Below are 10669 nucleotides of genomic sequence, written 5' to 3'. Positions count from 1 at the left end.
CCCATTGACAATGCATGGAGAGGCGGTTATTGCACTTAATTGGTTTGGTGAAGTTTTATTTTTATTTTTTTTGCTGGGTTAGGGTTAGGGTTAGGGTTAGGGTTAGGGTTAGGGTTAGGGTTAGGGTTAGGGTTAGGGGTTAGGGGTTAGGGTTAGGGTTAGGGTTAGGGTTAGGGTTAGGGTTAGGGTTAGGGTTAGGGTTAGGGTTAGGGTTAGGATAGGGGGTTTTAACCACACTGCACCCGGGTGCAGACCGTTTTCGGTGGATATCTTTTGACAGCAAGGTGCTAGAGAAACGGGAGGCAGACGCACCCCCCCCAAAGGGAGGAGCAGCTTTCCAACGGTGCCAAGCCCGAGTCCGTGCGACCTTCACCCGCCGAGATATCGAGTCGGGCATCACATATGGTGCTGGCTGTAGCATGTTTGCACAGCGAAATCCTAAGTGTGCTCCGTTGAGGTCCCCTCAGCAGCCACCAGATGGCAGAAGCGGCCCCTAACCGTCATCACGTGTTAGTTTATTATTATTTCGTTTATTATTATATTATTTATTTATGCAAGTCAGGATGTAGTCTATGAATCTGAAAGAAAAGTAGGTAAAATGCATCGCAATACAACAAATCAAATCTATTATATTCACACACAATATTGATTCCTGTTCCTTCACTTTGTTTTTCCAGTTGGACACACACACACACACACACACACACACACAGTGTCAAAGCTCTAGGTGTTCAAGGAGTATGTCCTTGTTCTTTAGCAGTGGGCCCTAGACTTTAAGGCATAAACTGTTTTGATCCGTGGTCACTTACCTCCATCAAGTAGACGAGACAAACCACTGCACCCACCTCATGAAGTAACAACCATTAGTCTGACACTCAAACCATCAAAGAGCAGCCATTTTGAAAAGTGCAGCCATTTTGACCTCAAATCAAATGGAAATGCAATCAATGGAACCCAAAGACTATTGTTAGCAGAAGTAAAGTGCTTCGGTGTTTCATCGTGGACATGCCGTTTGTTTTTTATTCTGTAGGCATGTCCAAACTATTCCACAAAAGGGCAGAGTGGCCCCCTTTTGTCTCCATCTTAAACATTTACTTGTTTATTCATTCACTCCTTCATTTATTAATTTGTTTGTTAGTTTTTTCTTGTAGCTGCTTATGTGGCAATACATTTGTTCATCCTCATGTCTGGTGATCGCAATCGTCCCATACATCATTACGGAATGTTTCACATGCAGTGCACGTTTTATGCATGCCCTTTTCCTGCAGTAGCTCAACGTTTAAGCCCTTAAACGAGAGCCGTCGTGTTTTTCACTTTTTCTGGCACCCACTCTATGTCAACATGAAGACTTGAATTATTTCACATCCTTCGGGGATTAATAAAGTCAGTCTATTCAAGGCGTTGTCCTTTGTGGCAAAAACATTTATTAAAAACATGACACCAAACAACAAGAACAGCGATAACCGGCAACAACAAATGAGAAACCCAATGAACCAAAGAGAATCGTTTCAGTCATCCGAGCCATGCCAGGTCCATGCCCTCATCTCCGAAAGACCTCCCGTCTCACACCATAGTCCCAACGGAGCTCTTCGTTGACAGCTATGTTTCTCTGGGCCAAGAACAGGACATAGTGTCTTTGGCTCCGTCTGTAAAGTTCAACTGGAACACCGCAGGCTTCACGTTGGCCGCCTTGCCCGAGTGGTTCATGCGCCTACCAAAGGCGTCCTTTTCCAGGGTGGCGCTCGCAGGGGAAGTTGTGGGAGTCGACGCACAGCTCGGTGCCTAGCCTGCCCCTGACGAAGAAGAGGTAGCTCATCGCTCCCTCCTGCATTGCATCCATCAGCCTCTTCCCCTCGGATTCAGAGATGAGCTTTCCGTGATAGCCGCATGTCACGTCCCCCTTGGAGAACGGCACGGTGGCGATGACGCCTGCACAGAAGGGCGAGAGAGAGAAACACAAACACGTAAACAGCCTTTATTTTGCTGCCAAGGCAAAGTCATCACAGTAAAGTTTGCACTGCGCTTTTCCCGTCTTCCCTCACCTCTGCCCTCGTGTTCTCCAAAGTCCTTAAAATCGATCCCCTTCCACCGTTGCTCCACCACCGACTTGAGGACAGCCTTCGTCGTCCTCGTCAGCCTCTTCCCCTCGGATTCAGGGATGAGCTTCCCCACCGACTTGAGGACAGCCTTCGTCAGACTTGAGGACAGCCTTCGTCGTCCTCGTCAGCCTCTTCCCCTCGGATTCAGGGATGAGCTTCCCGTGATAGCCGCATATCACGTCCCCCTTGGAGAACGGCACGGTGGCGATGACGCCTGCACAGAAGGGCGAGAGAGAGAAACACAAACACGTAAACAGCCTTTATTTTGCTGCCAAGGCAAAGTCATCACAGTAAAGTTTGCACTGCGCTTTTCCCGTCTTCCCTCACCTCTGCCCTCGTGTTCTCCAAAGTCCTTAAAATCGATCCCCTTCCACCGTTGCTCCACCACCGACTTGAGGACAGCCTTCGTCGTCCTCGATGGCTGCCTTTAAAGGGGAGACCCTCGTCATCTGCTGATGCGGCAACCGTTCTCCCGTTAGGATTCCATGGCAAGCTTCCTCCGACCGACCCTCTGCCATCTCCAGCAGACGCCGGTGCTCAGGCCTGTGCCCCGTCTCCTGAGAGCTGACATGCATCACAGATTCATTAAAGCAATGTACACTTGAGACATGGGGAAAAAAAAGAAGAGTCCCCTCAAATGCTAATCAAATCCTGAGCGCAACCAACCTGGGCACTGCACAATGCGCGGGGCGCAACGGTTCACCGACGACAAAGAATCCTTTGTTTTCTAGGTGGTCGACCAGTGAGCGGCGAGACGCTTCATCCGGAACCATGGCTGGTGTTCCAGTTGAACTTTACAGACGGAGCCAAAGACACCATGTCCTGTTCTTTAAAGGGGAGACCCACGCCTTGAGCACATCCGGGAGGGAGGGGACATTGGTTTTCCATTTCTCCTTGGCTACGACGGCTGCCACCTTGGCCTCCGTCGGTCGCTGCCTGCCAGAGGAATCTGGTAAGAACAGAGTGAGGCAGTGAGTTAGTGAGGCAGTGAGTTAGCGAGTGAGGCAGGCAGTGAGTCGGTGAGACTGGGAGTGAGCGACAGAGTGAGCGAGTGAGCGAGCGAGGTTAGGGTTAGGGTTAGGGTTAGGGTTAGGGTTAGGGTTAGGGTTAGGGTTAGGGTTAGGGTTAGGGTTAGGGTTAGGGTTAGGGTTAGGGTTAGGTTAAGAGCCATCTACCACTTTTGAAAAACGGCATTTTTGAGCTAGTTCAAGAACCGAGTGGATCATGGGAATTCTTTTACCACCCACGCATAGGTCTAGGCCCAGCGGACTTGCTTAAAAAATGTGGCGCCCCTGGCGGTTTTTTTGGGTACTGCAATTTCAATTTTAAAGTTTAAAAGTGAAGCGTTTTTTTTTTTTATTGGATCATGGGAATTCTGAATAGTGCCAGTGGTAGCCCTTGGTCCCCTCTACATCCCCTAGAAATTTGGAGCAATTTGGAGCCCCAAGTTTTAACATTGGACGACTTTTAAAATCGACCTCACGGGGGAAGGGGGTGGATCATGGGATCATGGTTGGGGTTGGGCTGTAGGATTTTATGAGGCCGACCTTTGTGCAAAATTTTGGCCACCTGGTGGCTTGTTTTGGTATAGAAAATCCCATTTTCATTTTTTTTTTTTTTTTTTCTAAGTGTGGAGTCAACAAAATTTGTTAGTAAAAAAATAAGTTCCCACAGAAAGTGTCTAGGAGCACGTTTTAGGCCATTTCGGGTCTTTTTTTTTTTTTTAATTAGAAAATTCATTAATTTTTTTTTATTTTATTTTTTTTTAATTCATTCAATTTTTTTATTTTTTTTTTATTTTTTAATTCATTCAATTTTTCTTTTTTTCTATTTTGATAATTGGAAATTTGCAAATTCACTTTTTTTTTTTTTTTTTCTTTTTTTTTTCAAGATGGCGCCGCCCATGGCTGCATTTCCCCTAAAATAGATTTCCCCCATTGACAATGCATGGAGAGGCGGTTATTGCACTTACTTGGTTTGGTGAAGTTGTTATTGCACTTACTTGGTTTGGTGAAGTTGTCTGATAGTCGATCGGGTGTCTGTGTTGGCTCAAGTCATGTCATGACCCATTCACTGGGTCAAATTGTTTGGGTAAGGGTTTTTTTTTTTTTTTTTTTTTTTTTTTAAATGTTTTTTTTTGCTGGGCTCGGTCCGACCCTGAATCTGCAGGAATTATATTTCTAGCCCCTTCCTAGGCCGAGAAAATAACTTAAAACCGATCAAATTTATTTTCTTTTTTTTTCTTTTTTTTTTTCTTTTTTTTGATACCTTTTTTTTGCAGGGCTCGATCCGACCCTGAATCTGCAGAAATTATGTTTCTAGCCCCTTCCTGGGCCGAGAAAATCACTTAAAACCGATCCAAATTAATTGACGTATGTTTAGGTTATTAAAAATAGAAGGGAGACAGGTAGAGGCTTCAAAACATTTTTGGAGAGTGTTTTAGAGCCCCTTGAGTCAGTCTGCACTGAGTCCGACGTCATTTTGCCCAAAATAGAGGTTAGGGTTAGGGTTAGGGTTAGGGTTAGGGTTAGGGTTAGGGTTAGGGTTAGGGTTAGGATAGGGGGTTTTAACCACACTGCACCCGGGTGCAGACCGTTTTCGGTGGATATCTTTTGACAGCAAGGTGCTAGAGAAACGGGAGGCAGACGCACCCCCCCCAAAGGGAGGAGCAGCTTTCCAACGGTGCCAAGCCCGAGTCCGTGCGACCTTCACCCGCCGAGATATCGAGTCGGGCATCACATATGGTGCTGGCTGTAGCATGTTTGCACAGCGAAATCCTAAGTGTGCTCCGTTGAGGTCCCCTCAGCAGCCACCAGATGGCAGAAGCGGCCCCTAACCGTCATCACGTGTTAGTTTATTATTATTTCGTTTATTATTATATTATTTATTTATGCAAGTCAGGATGTAGTCTATGAATCTGAAAGAAAAGTAGGTAAAATGCATCGCAATACAACAAATCAAATCTATTATATTCACACACAATATTGATTCCTGTTCCTTCACTTTGTTTTTCCAGTTGGACACACACACACACACACACACACACACAGTGTCAAAGCTCTAGGTGTTCAAGGAGTATGTCCTTGTTCTTTAGCAGTGGGCCCTAGACTTTAAGGCATAAACTGTTTTGATCCGTGGTCACTTACCTCCATCAAGTAGACGAGACAAACCACTGCACCCACCTCATGAAGTAACAACCATTAGTCTGACACTCAAACCATCAAAGAGCAGCCATTTTGAAAAGTGCAGCCATTTTGACCTCAAATCAAATGGAAATGCAATCAATGGAACCCAAAGACTATTGTTAGCAGAAGTAAAGTGCTTCGGTGTTTCATCGTGGACATGCCGTTTGTTTTTTATTCTGTAGGCATGTCCAAACTATTCCACAAAAGGGCAGAGTGGCCCCCTTTTGTCTCCATCTTAAACATTTACTTGTTTATTCATTCACTCCTTCATTTATTAATTTGTTTGTTAGTTTTTTCTTGTAGCTGCTTATGTGGCAATACATTTGTTCATCCTCATGTCTGGTGATCGCAATCGTCCCATACATCATTACGGAATGTTTCACATGCAGTGCACGTTTTATGCATGCCCTTTTCCTGCAGTAGCTCAACGTTTAAGCCCTTAAACGAGAGCCGTCGTGTTTTTCACTTTTTCTGGCACCCACTCTATGTCAACATGAAGACTTGAATTATTTCACATCCTTCGGGGATTAATAAAGTCAGTCTATTCAAGGCGTTGTCCTTTGTGGCAAAAACATTTATTAAAAACATGACACCAAACAACAAGAACAGCGATAACCGGCAACAACAAATGAGAAACCCAATGAACCAAAGAGAATCGTTTCAGTCATCCGAGCCATGCCAGGTCCATGCCCTCATCTCCGAAAGACCTCCCGTCTCACACCATAGTCCCAACGGAGCTCTTCGTTGACAGCTATGTTTCTCTGGGCCAAGAACAGGACATAGTGTCTTTGGCTCCGTCTGTAAAGTTCAACTGGAACACCGCAGGCTTCACGTTGGCCGCCTTGCCCGAGTGGTTCATGCGCCTACCAAAGGCGTCCTTTTCCAGGGTGGCGCTCGCAGGGGAAGTTGTGGGAGTCGACGCACAGCTCGGTGCCTAGCCTGCCCCTGACGAAGAAGAGGTAGCTCATCGCTCCCTCCTGCATTGCATCCATCAGCCTCTTCCCCTCGGATTCAGAGATGAGCTTTCCGTGATAGCCGCATGTCACGTCCCCCTTGGAGAACGGCACGGTGGCGATGACGCCTGCACAGAAGGGCGAGAGAGAGAAACACAAACACGTAAACAGCCTTTATTTTGCTGCCAAGGCAAAGTCATCACAGTAAAGTTTGCACTGCGCTTTTCCCGTCTTCCCTCACCTCTGCCCTCGTGTTCTCCAAAGTCCTTAAAATCGATCCCCTTCCACCGTTGCTCCACCACCGACTTGAGGACAGCCTTCGTCGTCCTCGTCAGCCTCTTCCCCTCGGATTCAGGGATGAGCTTCCCCACCGACTTGAGGACAGCCTTCGTCAGACTTGAGGACAGCCTTCGTCGTCCTCGTCAGCCTCTTCCCCTCGGATTCAGGGATGAGCTTCCCGTGATAGCCGCATATCACGTCCCCCTTGGAGAACGGCACGGTGGCGATGACGCCTGCACAGAAGGGCGAGAGAGAGAAACACAAACACGTAAACAGCCTTTATTTTGCTGCCAAGGCAAAGTCATCACAGTAAAGTTTGCACTGCGCTTTTCCCGTCTTCCCTCACCTCTGCCCTCGTGTTCTCCAAAGTCCTTAAAATCGATCCCCTTCCACCGTTGCTCCACCACCGACTTGAGGACAGCCTTCGTCGTCCTCGATGGCTGCCTTTAAAGGGGAGACCCTCGTCATCTGCTGATGCGGCAACCGTTCTCCCGTTAGGATTCCATGGCAAGCTTCCTCCGACCGACCCTCTGCCATCTCCAGCAGACGCCGGTGCTCAGGCCTGTGCCCCGTCTCCTGAGAGCTGACATGCATCACAGATTCATTAAAGCAATGTACACTTGAGACATGGGGAAAAAAAAGAAGAGTCCCCTCAAATGCTAATCAAATCCTGAGCGCAACCAACCTGGGCACTGCACAATGCGCGGGGCGCAACGGTTCACCGACGACAAAGAATCCTTTGTTTTCTAGGTGGTCGACCAGTGAGCGGCGAGACGCTTCATCCGGAACCATGGCTGGTGTTCCAGTTGAACTTTACAGACGGAGCCAAAGACACCATGTCCTGTTCTTTAAAGGGGAGACCCACGCCTTGAGCACATCCGGGAGGGAGGGGACATTGGTTTTCCATTTCTCCTTGGCTACGACGGCTGCCACCTTGGCCTCCGTCGGTCGCTGCCTGCCAGAGGAATCTGGTAAGAACAGAGTGAGGCAGTGAGTTAGTGAGGCAGTGAGTTAGCGAGTGAGGCAGGCAGTGAGTCGGTGAGACTGGGAGTGAGCGACAGAGTGAGCGAGTGAGCGAGCGAGGTTAGGGTTAGGGTTAGGGTTAGGGTTAGGGTTAGGGTTAGGGTTAGGGTTAGGGTTAGGGTTAGGGTTAGGGTTAGGGTTAGGGTTAGGGTTAGGGTTAGGGTTAGGGTTAGGGTTAGGTTAGGGTTAGGGTTAGGGTTAGGGTTAGGGTTAGGGTTAGGGTTAGGATAGGGGGTTTTAACCACACTGCACCCGGGTGCAGACCGTTTTCGGTGGATATCTTTTGACAGCAAGGTGCTAGAGAAACGGGAGGCAGACGCACCCCCCCCAAAGGGAGGAGCAGCTTTCCAACGGTGCCAAGCCCGAGTCCGTGCGACCTTCACCCGCCGAGATATCGAGTCGGGCATCACATATGGTGCTGGCTGTAGCATGTTTGCACAGCGAAATCCTAAGTGTGCTCCGTTGAGGTCCCCTCAGCAGCCACCAGATGGCAGAAGCGGCCCCTAACCGTCATCACGTGTTAGTTTATTATTATTTCGTTTATTATTATATTATTTATTTATGCAAGTCAGGATGTAGTCTATGAATCTGAAAGAAAAGTAGGTAAAATGCATCGCAATACAACAAATCAAATCTATTATATTCACACACAATATTGATTCCTGTTCCTTCACTTTGTTTTTCCAGTTGGACACACACACACACACACACACACACACACAGTGTCAAAGCTCTAGGTGTTCAAGGAGTATGTCCTTGTTCTTTAGCAGTGGGCCCTAGACTTTAAGGCATAAACTGTTTTGATCCGTGGTCACTTACCTCCATCAAGTAGACGAGACAAACCACTGCACCCACCTCATGAAGTAACAACCATTAGTCTGACACTCAAACCATCAAAGAGCAGCCATTTTGAAAAGTGCAGCCATTTTGACCTCAAATCAAATGGAAATGCAATCAATGGAACCCAAAGACTATTGTTAGCAGAAGTAAAGTGCTTCGGTGTTTCATCGTGGACATGCCGTTTGTTTTTTATTCTGTAGGCATGTCCAAACTATTCCACAAAAGGGCAGAGTGGCCCCCTTTTGTCTCCATCTTAAACATTTACTTGTTTATTCATTCACTCCTTCATTTATTAATTTGTTTGTTAGTTTTTTCTTGTAGCTGCTTATGTGGCAATACATTTGTTCATCCTCATGTCTGGTGATCGCAATCGTCCCATACATCATTACGGAATGTTTCACATGCAGTGCACGTTTTATGCATGCCCTTTTCCTGCAGTAGCTCAACGTTTAAGCCCTTAAACGAGAGCCGTCGTGTTTTTCACTTTTTCTGGCACCCACTCTATGTCAACATGAAGACTTGAATTATTTCACATCCTTCGGGGATTAATAAAGTCAGTCTATTCAAGGCGTTGTCCTTTGTGGCAAAAACATTTATTAAAAACATGACACCAAACAACAAGAACAGCGATAACCGGCAACAACAAATGAGAAACCCAATGAACCAAAGAGAATCGTTTCAGTCATCCGAGCCATGCCAGGTCCATGCCCTCATCTCCGAAAGACCTCCCGTCTCACACCATAGTCCCAACGGAGCTCTTCGTTGACAGCTATGTTTCTCTGGGCCAAGAACAGGACATAGTGTCTTTGGCTCCGTCTGTAAAGTTCAACTGGAACACCGCAGGCTTCACGTTGGCCGCCTTGCCCGAGTGGTTCATGCGCCTACCAAAGGCGTCCTTTTCCAGGGTGGCGCTCGCAGGGGAAGTTGTGGGAGTCGACGCACAGCTCGGTGCCTAGCCTGCCCCTGACGAAGAAGAGGTAGCTCATCGCTCCCTCCTGCATTGCATCCATCAGCCTCTTCCCCTCGGATTCAGAGATGAGCTTTCCGTGATAGCCGCATGTCACGTCCCCCTTGGAGAACGGCACGGTGGCGATGACGCCTGCACAGAAGGGCGAGAGAGAGAAACACAAACACGTAAACAGCCTTTATTTTGCTGCCAAGGCAAAGTCATCACAGTAAAGTTTGCACTGCGCTTTTCCCGTCTTCCCTCACCTCTGCCCTCGTGTTCTCCAAAGTCCTTAAAATCGATCCCCTTCCACCGTTGCTCCACCACCGACTTGAGGACAGCCTTCGTCGTCCTCGTCAGCCTCTTCCCCTCGGATTCAGGGATGAGCTTCCCCACCGACTTGAGGACAGCCTTCGTCAGACTTGAGGACAGCCTTCGTCGTCCTCGTCAGCCTCTTCCCCTCGGATTCAGGGATGAGCTTCCCGTGATAGCCGCATATCACGTCCCCCTTGGAGAACGGCACGGTGGCGATGACGCCTGCACAGAAGGGCGAGAGAGAGAAACACAAACACGTAAACAGCCTTTATTTTGCTGCCAAGGCAAAGTCATCACAGTAAAGTTTGCACTGCGCTTTTCCCGTCTTCCCTCACCTCTGCCCTCGTGTTCTCCAAAGTCCTTAAAATCGATCCCCTTCCACCGTTGCTCCACCACCGACTTGAGGACAGCCTTCGTCGTCCTCGATGGCTGCCTTTAAAGGGGAGACCCTCGTCATCTGCTGATGCGGCAACCGTTCTCCCGTTAGGATTCCATGGCAAGCTTCCTCCGACCGACCCTCTGCCATCTCCAGCAGACGCCGGTGCTCAGGCCTGTGCCCCGTCTCCTGAGAGCTGACATGCATCACAGATTCATTAAAGCAATGTACACTTGAGACATGGGGAAAAAAAAAGAAGAGTCCCCTCAAATGCTAATCAAATCCTGAGCGCAACCAACCTGGGCACTGCACAATGCGCGGGGCGCAACGGTTCACCGACGACAAAGAATCCTTTGTTTTCTAGGTGGTCGACCAGTGAGCGGCGAGACGCTTCATCCGGAACCATGGCTGGTGTTCCAGTTGAACTTTACAGACGGAGCCAAAGACACCATGTCCTGTTCTTTAAAGGGGAGACCCACGCCTTGAGCACATCCGGGAGGGAGGGGACATTGGTTTTCCATTTCTCCTTGGCTACGACGGCTGCCACCTTGGCCTCCGTCGGTCGCTGCCTGCCAGAGGAATCTGGTAAGAACAGAGTGAGGCAGTGAGTTAGTGAGGCAGTGAGTTAGCGAGTGAGGCAGGCAGTGAGTCGG

At 48.3% G+C, this 10669-nt stretch overlaps 3 long non-coding RNA genes across 3 annotated transcripts; all 3 read right to left on the bottom strand.

The window, feature by feature from the left end:
* Positions 1-748: 748 nt before the first annotated feature.
* On the bottom strand, positions 749-3119 carry LOC130387698 (uncharacterized). Its single transcript, XR_008896339.1, has 4 exons — positions 2766-3119; positions 2427-2663; positions 2043-2313; positions 749-1929 (listed from the first exon to the last, which is right to left on the bottom strand). It is a non-coding gene; the product is annotated as an uncharacterized LOC130387698 (long non-coding RNA).
* Positions 3120-5188: 2069 nt separating this feature from the next.
* Positions 5189-7556, bottom strand: LOC130387701 (uncharacterized). The gene is made up of 4 exons (XR_008896341.1): positions 7202-7556; positions 6863-7099; positions 6479-6749; positions 5189-6365 (listed from the first exon to the last, which is right to left on the bottom strand). It is a non-coding gene; the product is annotated as an uncharacterized LOC130387701 (long non-coding RNA).
* A 742-nt stretch (positions 7557-8298) lies between these two features.
* On the bottom strand, positions 8299-10669 carry LOC130387700 (uncharacterized). Its single transcript, XR_008896340.1, has 4 exons — positions 10316-10669; positions 9976-10212; positions 9592-9862; positions 8299-9478 (listed from the first exon to the last, which is right to left on the bottom strand). It is a non-coding gene; the product is annotated as an uncharacterized LOC130387700 (long non-coding RNA).

This window comes from Gadus chalcogrammus, chromosome 8, assembly GCF_026213295.1.
Source record: "Gadus chalcogrammus isolate NIFS_2021 chromosome 8, NIFS_Gcha_1.0, whole genome shotgun sequence".
NCBI lineage: Eukaryota > Metazoa > Chordata > Actinopteri > Gadiformes > Gadidae > Gadus > Gadus chalcogrammus.
This window is presented reverse-complemented; position numbering and strand designations above follow the sequence as displayed.